Source organism: Felis catus, chromosome B4 (genome assembly GCF_018350175.1).
Source record: "Felis catus isolate Fca126 chromosome B4, F.catus_Fca126_mat1.0, whole genome shotgun sequence".
Lineage (NCBI taxonomy): Eukaryota > Metazoa > Chordata > Mammalia > Carnivora > Felidae > Felis > Felis catus.
Window position 1 is genome coordinate 129,250,436 of NC_058374.1, and position 7,317 is coordinate 129,257,752.

The 7,317-nt window shown below is 48.2% G+C and overlaps 1 long non-coding RNA gene across 1 annotated transcript; it reads left to right on the forward strand.

The window, feature by feature from the left end:
- Positions 1 to 1,764: 1,764 nt before the first annotated feature.
- On the forward strand, positions 1,765 to 6,876 carry LOC123386728. Its single transcript, XR_006601092.1, has 3 exons — positions 1,765 to 2,257; positions 2,376 to 2,513; positions 6,292 to 6,876. It is a non-coding gene; the product is annotated as an uncharacterized LOC123386728 (long non-coding RNA).
- The last annotated feature ends 441 nt before the right edge of the window (positions 6,877 to 7,317 follow it).

The following is a 7,317-nucleotide window of genomic DNA, read 5'->3' on the forward strand; positions in this document are numbered from 1 at the left end:
TTCAATAACTGGATGGAGTAGCAGCTGGATGGAGTAGAGACCATCATCAGTACAAGGTGAGCAGACCAGCTCTGAAACCGACAGCCGGAGCCAATGAACTCAACCAGGCAAGACAGGTGGAGCAGAGGATCACACAGATGCAGAGTGAATGAAATTAAAATAATAATAGCAATAGCTAAAATGTGTTGTGTTCCCAACAGCTGACATGTACCAACTACTTTAATCCTCACAACAATCTCTCAGGGGAGTGTCACTACTGTCCCTATTTTACAGGTAAGAAAACCAAGGCCACAGAGATAAAGTACTTTGCCCAAAGTCACACAGCCAACGGGTGGCAGAGCCAGGATTCAAGCCCAGACTCTCTGGCTCCAGAGGGTATGCCCATGACCCTTGCACCATGCAAGCCTTAGGGGATGCTTCTCTTTTGGATGGTCAGCTCCTTGAGGTCAGTGGCCAAAACGTCTCAGTCACTCGTCTTAGTCCGTCCAGGCTGCTATAACAAAATACCACAGATCGGGTGCCTTATAAACCACAGAAATTTCTCACAGTCCTGGAGGCTGGAAGTCCAAGATCAGGCTGTCAGAATGGTCATAGACCGGTGACCTCACATTGTATAGAAGGGGCAGGCTAGGTCCACGGGGCCCCTTTTATAAAGGCATTAATCCCACTCATGAGGGCCCTGTCCCCATGACCTAACCACCACCCAAAGGCCCCCACCTCCTAATACCTTCACATTGGACATTGGGATTTCAACGTATGAATTAAGGGGTGGGAAGGGACATGAGCATTCAGACCCCACACCATAACACAGTTCTATCCCCAGGGCCCAGGAGGGGACCCAGAACTGAAAATTCATTGACTTGATTTAAATTGAATTGGAAACCTTGGATCACATGGCCAGGAGAAAGCTGGCTTCATTGGGTGATGCAGAGGAAGTGGCTTTATCTCGAGGACTGCATCTATAAATGGGGACAATATACCAACACCCTGGTGTCACTGCAATTGCTACTTGAGACTGTATTTGAGGAGAACTCTCCAGTGCCTAGCACACCGTAAGCACTCAACAGTGGTAACGACTGTTATTAATGGGGGCAGGGGAAGCAAGACAAGAAAACAAAGCCCAGTGGTACCAGCCAGACCGTGCACATGCTCAGAAGAGGCCGAGAGAGAGATGTGGAAAAAACGAGACCACATCTTCTCAGACAGTGGGGAAACGGAGTGCCTTTGAGCCCTAAGTCAAAGGCATTTTTTATGAAAAAAAATAAATGAAATAAAATAAAATGAAATAAAATAAAATAAAAAAGCATTTTAAGCAGTCAGTTCTTAGACGTAGACCCTCACACAAGTCTCCTGGCCCACGCAGTGTCTGCACCAGAGGACCCCTGTTCTGGGGTCCAAGGACACCTGGATTCAGGGCCTGGCTCTGCCAGAGTGACCTTGGACAAGCCAGCTTCTCTGGGCCTCAGATTTCTCGTCTATAAAATAAAGGGTTTGAATTAAACCACCTCCAGGCCTCCTTCCAGCTTTAAATAATAATCATGCAAAATGACCAGAAACAGAATGTCTTGCAGGCCATCTGGCTGGTTGGTGGGGAAACCAGGGTTTTATGAGTCGGGGGTTGGGACCAGGCTCGAGATGGCAATGATGGCTCTGGCTAGTGTGTTATGCCGGTAACTCACAGTTCATGTGGCATTTCGCCACTCGTAGCAGGCACTCTGCGGAGGTGCTCATTTCGTCGGCACGGCAGGCCCCCCGAACGTGGTCAGACGCGCTCTGTTCAAGAAGCGCCTTCCAAGAGCACGTCAGGAGTTTGCGCACGAGCAAGTCACACGCGGCCTGACCGTTGGGCTTAAGGAAGCAGGAGCTCGTCTTCCCACAAAACAAGGAGCCTAGAAGCGGGCGGTGGCGGTCTGGGCAGTGGCAGCGGGGCGGGCGTCCCTGCGATCCTCGGGCGTTCTCTCCAACCCTCCTAAAACGACCCGGACACCCCTTCTGCAGTCAGGCAGGATGTAGGGGAGATGGGTGCTGGTGACACCAGCCACCTTTCCCGGGACAGCAAGGCCTCCCCAGAAGTTCTCCTACCAGCACCCTTTGCCCTCACCTGTCATTGCCAACGCCATGTCACCTGGCCAGTCCTAGCTGCAGAGTCCTTTTCTCTGCCTGTTTCGGTGCTGGGGCTGTCATGACAAAGTACCACAGACTGGGTGGCTTACACAACAGTCCAGAGGCTAGACGTCCGAGATCAAGGTGTCCGCAGGTTTGCTTCCTTCTGAGAGCTGTGAGGGAGGGGTGCACCCTCTGCGGCTTTGGGAGGTGGCCCGCTGCCTCTCCCTGTGTCATCTTGCATCACCTCTTCTCCATGCATCTGTGTCCAGATTTCCCAGGTCCACCCTAACGGCCTTTTTAACTGGATTGCTCCCATGAGACTCTACTCCAAAGAAAGTCACGTTCTGGGACACCTGGGTGGCTCAGTAGGTTAAGCGTCTTTGACTCAGCTCATGATCTCACAGCTGGTGAGTTTGAGCCCCATATCGGGCTCTGTGTTGACAGCTTGGCGCCTGCTTCAAATTCTCTGTCTCTCTCTCTCTCTCTCTCTCTCTCTCTCTGCCCCTCCCCTGCTCTCTCTCTCTCTCTCTCAAAATTAAATTAACACTAAAAAAAAGAAAGTCTCATTCTAAGGCATTGGGGTTAAGATTTCAACACAGGAATTGGGGGGTGGGGGCACAGTTCAACCCATAACACTGTCTCTAGAGCAGAGGCGGCAGGGGATTGGCCAATGAGCAGTGTCCGTCCCTGAGAGTTAAGGGATTTACTCAAAAGTATTAAGTGGCAATGTTAGGATTCAAATTCAGGTCTTGACTGGAAGTTTGGGGGTCCCCTATGGAGACTTCCTGCCCCTCATTTAGCCCCTGGTTAACAGGAGACAGTATTGTACAATAGCTGAGAGAACAAACTAGATTCAGATTCCTTGGGTGAAAATCTACACTTGCTGTGTGACCTTAAGCAAGCCACTAAACCTCTCTGGCTTCCATGAAAGAGGAGACTCATTCAAGATTTAACAAATATGACCTGAGTCCCCTTCTATTTCTGAGGCCCTGTTCTCAGTGCTGACAGTGAGATTACAGAAACAAAAGTACCTATTGAATAGTGCTGTTTTGAAGATTTGATGAGACAGTCCGGGTAAATAAAATCCTTAGTTCTACAGTGTTTAGCACTAGCAAGCAATCAGGAAATGGTATTATTACCATCAAAGTAATTGTTATTAGCCACTCTTCCTCTGTCTATTCCTGGGCTCTCTGCAATTGTACTCTATAGTGCAGTCACTACACGTATCAGCACTATGGATGTAGGTCAGCCATGGACAGTGTGGCTGGCGGGCACAGAAGTCTGGAGAAGGAAGCCACTTTCCCCTTGATGCCCCACAGAGCAGGAAAGATGGGGAGGCCAGAACCAGGAGCCTCCAGCAAAGTTCCGGAAAAGTGAGCCAGAGCAAGAAGGAGCCTGGGCCCCTCTGGGAAGATAGTAATAGGAAATAAACAATTTCCTCCAAAACACTGATTACAGAATATGATGTTTCAACAGGAAGAGTTAAGGTCTGTATCAAAGTGGGAAAGGCAGGACCAAATGGCCAGGACCTTGGACGGATTGGAAGGAAAAAGCCAACATGTAGCATTGGCCTACTAAGTGTCAGACACTTTATGGACTTTTGTCTCCTCGGGTCCCTATGACAACCAAGAGAGGCAAATAGCCTAACAATTAAAAGTGGAGAGTTAACAGGATGATTGGAAAAAAACTCAGGTGTGAATCCAGCTCAGCTGTTTGCTTCTAAATCCCGTGCTGTCTCTGGCAAATCACTTAACCTCTCTGAGTTGGTTTCCTTATTTATTAAGAGCGGTGAGTGCCCAACATAACATAATGAATGGAAAATACCAAAGTAAGAGCTATCACTACTGGTGTGATTTCTTCCTGTCCTTATTCTTACTGCTGCTGCCACCCCAACTATTAAGTAGACTGTGGTGCCAAAGGAAATTTTGGAAAATCCTGACTCACTCTGCTAAAAGGCTTCTTGGCCATTTGTGTGTGATGACCCATCCTTCATCTCTGAACATATGGAATGGGCCCATGGATACCGGGAGACCTTAAGTCATTTTGTTCCCAAGAGATAATTTATATAAGTTATAGCAAGCGATTTGGGAGAAAAAAAATGTAATAAAGAAAGCCCTGCCCCCCAGGGGCACAAATGATAAGGTTCCTATGGTCAGCTGACCTCTCCCCACCCCCCAACACCCCACTCAGGATGGGGAGGGGACTACAGACTGCTCAGATGGAGACTCACCAGCCAAGGGCTGCTGATATAGCTTTTTACTTAATACTCTCTTGAGTAAAAAACAAAGACTGTGTTTTAAATTTTTTAAAAAACTTTCTAATAAATATCTATCTCTTGGTGTTCAAGACCCTTTGTGCAACATCTTCTGTAAAGAATAAATGTTGTGACAGGCAAGGAGAATTTTTGCCCACAACTCTGCTAAAACATAACTCTCCCCATTTTCTATACAAAGAAAGCCAATGTAGGCAACGTGCCAATACACAACAACCCTGGATTTTGAGGTCACGTCTGTCCATCCTCAGAGGCTATGTGAGCCCCTCGTCCATTTCCTTCCTTTAGACAGAGAATCTGTACATTCAGCAGCTTCGGGGCCCAGGACAGGAGTCTCTGCCTTGAAGGGCAAGTCTCGGCCAGCGCGTGAGAATAATAGCAATTGCTTCTGGGCAAATGCAAAGCTCCCAAGTCAAGTCCCTGTGCTAACCTTTTATGAGATTTACTTAATCTTCAACAACCCCTTGAGCTGGATACTATTAACATCTCCAGTCTGTAGAGGAATTTGAGATTAAAGAGGTCAAGTGACAGGTCAAAGGTCATTCCATTTTGACGACTAAACAGTGGAGCCAGGACTCAAACCTGGGCAGAGTGACATGGAGACCCGCCTCCTAACCAGCGCATATAGCAGTCTCTGACCTTAACACACCTTTCAGGTGCCGGGGGAGGCCTGTACAGAGATTGGCAAGACCTGTCTCCCCGAGACTTTTCATCAGTGACCCACCCTGACCAACACAGCAATCACTGATGAGTGTTCCTTGACTTTTAGAGGGTACAGGCCCCGAAGCAAGAGAAACCAGGAAAGGGAGTGAGCCAGGGAAGGAGGGCAACCAAAATGCCACTGAACTGGCCACTGCTAAGGACAACAGATCTATCCACCTTACAGGACCATCTTCCCATCAGCCATATCAAATGCATCTTGAGATGGTCTATCCTGGGATGGAGGAGCAAGGAGGGGAGAGAAGAGAGAAAAACTTCTATCTCCACTCCTATATCCCATTGTGCAAGAGTTCACCCCAAGGGGGCTCATAAGCAACACCCCCAGTTGTAAAGGTGCCTGATACTTGAACTTCAACAGGGAAGCTGTAGGGCAAGAAACAAGAGGCTCACAGCATTGGACATAAGTGAGGTGCAGTCAGGTTGTGTCTACCTGAATGTGGTCAAAATCCACATAGCAGGAGGAGCTAGGGTCCAATGCAAAATGAAAATACAAGGACCCTTGTTCAAATATTGTTACAAATTTGAAGGCAGCTACGCAAAACATTAAACCAAGCATGGAGCCCCTCTAAGCACAAGGCTCTTAACCCCTCCTGGTATCCATATGTCCGTTCTATTTGTTCAGTGGTGAAAAATGGATTATCACATGTAGATTGCCAAGAAGTCTTCTAGCAGAATGAGTCAAGACTAACTAAAATCTCCTGTCCCACTACCCAGATCTAGCTGGTAGACTCTACTAGAACAGCTGGAAGAAGGCCCTGAAGACAGGTAGACAGGTGAAGTCGAGAGCATCTGGAGTGGCTTCCGAGATGGGTCCAGTGCAGAAGCTGCCAAGGGGTATCATCAGATAAGCTCAGAAAAACAAGACTGGGCCAGAATGGGCTGGGACACGGAGGAACCAGTTTCCATCTTGTGGGTTAGGGAGCGTGATGACAGAAATAGCGGTCTGTGACAGTAGCCGCATGGTTGTATGTGTGTGTGTCTCTCTCAAAAATAAGCATTTAAATAATGATAATGAATGAATGAATGAATGAATGAAGTCTGGGTAAGTAGAGATAACCAAATTGGGGGGGGAGGCAGTAATGAGGATGACATCAGGCAGGGAGGGCATTAGGGAGACAATGAGACACTGTCTGGGGAGAGAAAAAAAAAAAGAAGGAAGGAAAACAGCGTCTTTCATTTTTGTTCTCTCCAAGTACCAGGTGAAATTTGGTGCCCCAGCTGCCAGTGGAAGTCTCTGCCATGGAAGCCAACTAGCAAAGTCCTTATCTGTGTACAGCAGACAAGAATGCCTTCCATTTGTGTCTGGAACCAGAACATCCCTAAAGTCACATGCCATTGCTTCGTACTTTGGTACTCTTTCCCCATTTCCCAGGGAGGCAGGGATCTCTTACCCTCCCATTGCCATCCCGACCCTCCATCCACGTTGTGCCAGGCACAGCACTCTAGTGTCTTCCTGTGAAGCTCTGGGTTCTGCACCACCCACTCTCCTTCCATCATTCATGGCCGGGGGTCTTTGTACCTCTGGGATTGGTCCTCATCCCTCCACTGCATCCACTCTGCATCACTTCCTCAGACTTGACCTTCAACACTGCCATCTGATACTGTTATCAGATTTCCAAGTTCCCTCCAGCATGAGTTAGGAGCTCCCCAGCCCACTCCAAGCTATACTCTCTTCAGTTGACACCCTCAGAACCCCTGCTCTACAGCACCGTATTTCTGGGGCTCACCCTGGTCTCATGAAATAGCTATCTCCAGTTCAATAAAATGATGGCCTTGGAGCACCTGGGTGGCTCAGTCAGTTAAGTGTCTGACTTTGGCTTAGGTCACTATCTCATGGTTTGTGAGTTCAAGCCCCGCCTCGGGCTCTGTGCTGACGGCTTAGAGCCTGGAGCCTGCTTCGGATTCTGTGTCTCCCTCTCTCTCGGTCCCTCCCCCATTCATGCTCTGTCTCTGTCTCTCTCAAAAATAAATAAACATTAAAAAAAAGTTTAAAGGGGAACCTGGCTGGCTCAGTCAGTTAAGCCTCTGACTTCTGCTCAGGTCATGATCTCACGCTTTGAGGGTTCAAGCCCCACATCGGGCTCTGTGTTGACAGCTCAGAGCCTGGAGCCTGCTTCAGATGCTGTGTCTCCCTCTCTCTTGGACCCTCCCCTGCTTGCACTCTGTTTCTCTCTCTGTGTCTCTCTCAAAAATAAATATTTAAAAAAAAAAATGATGTC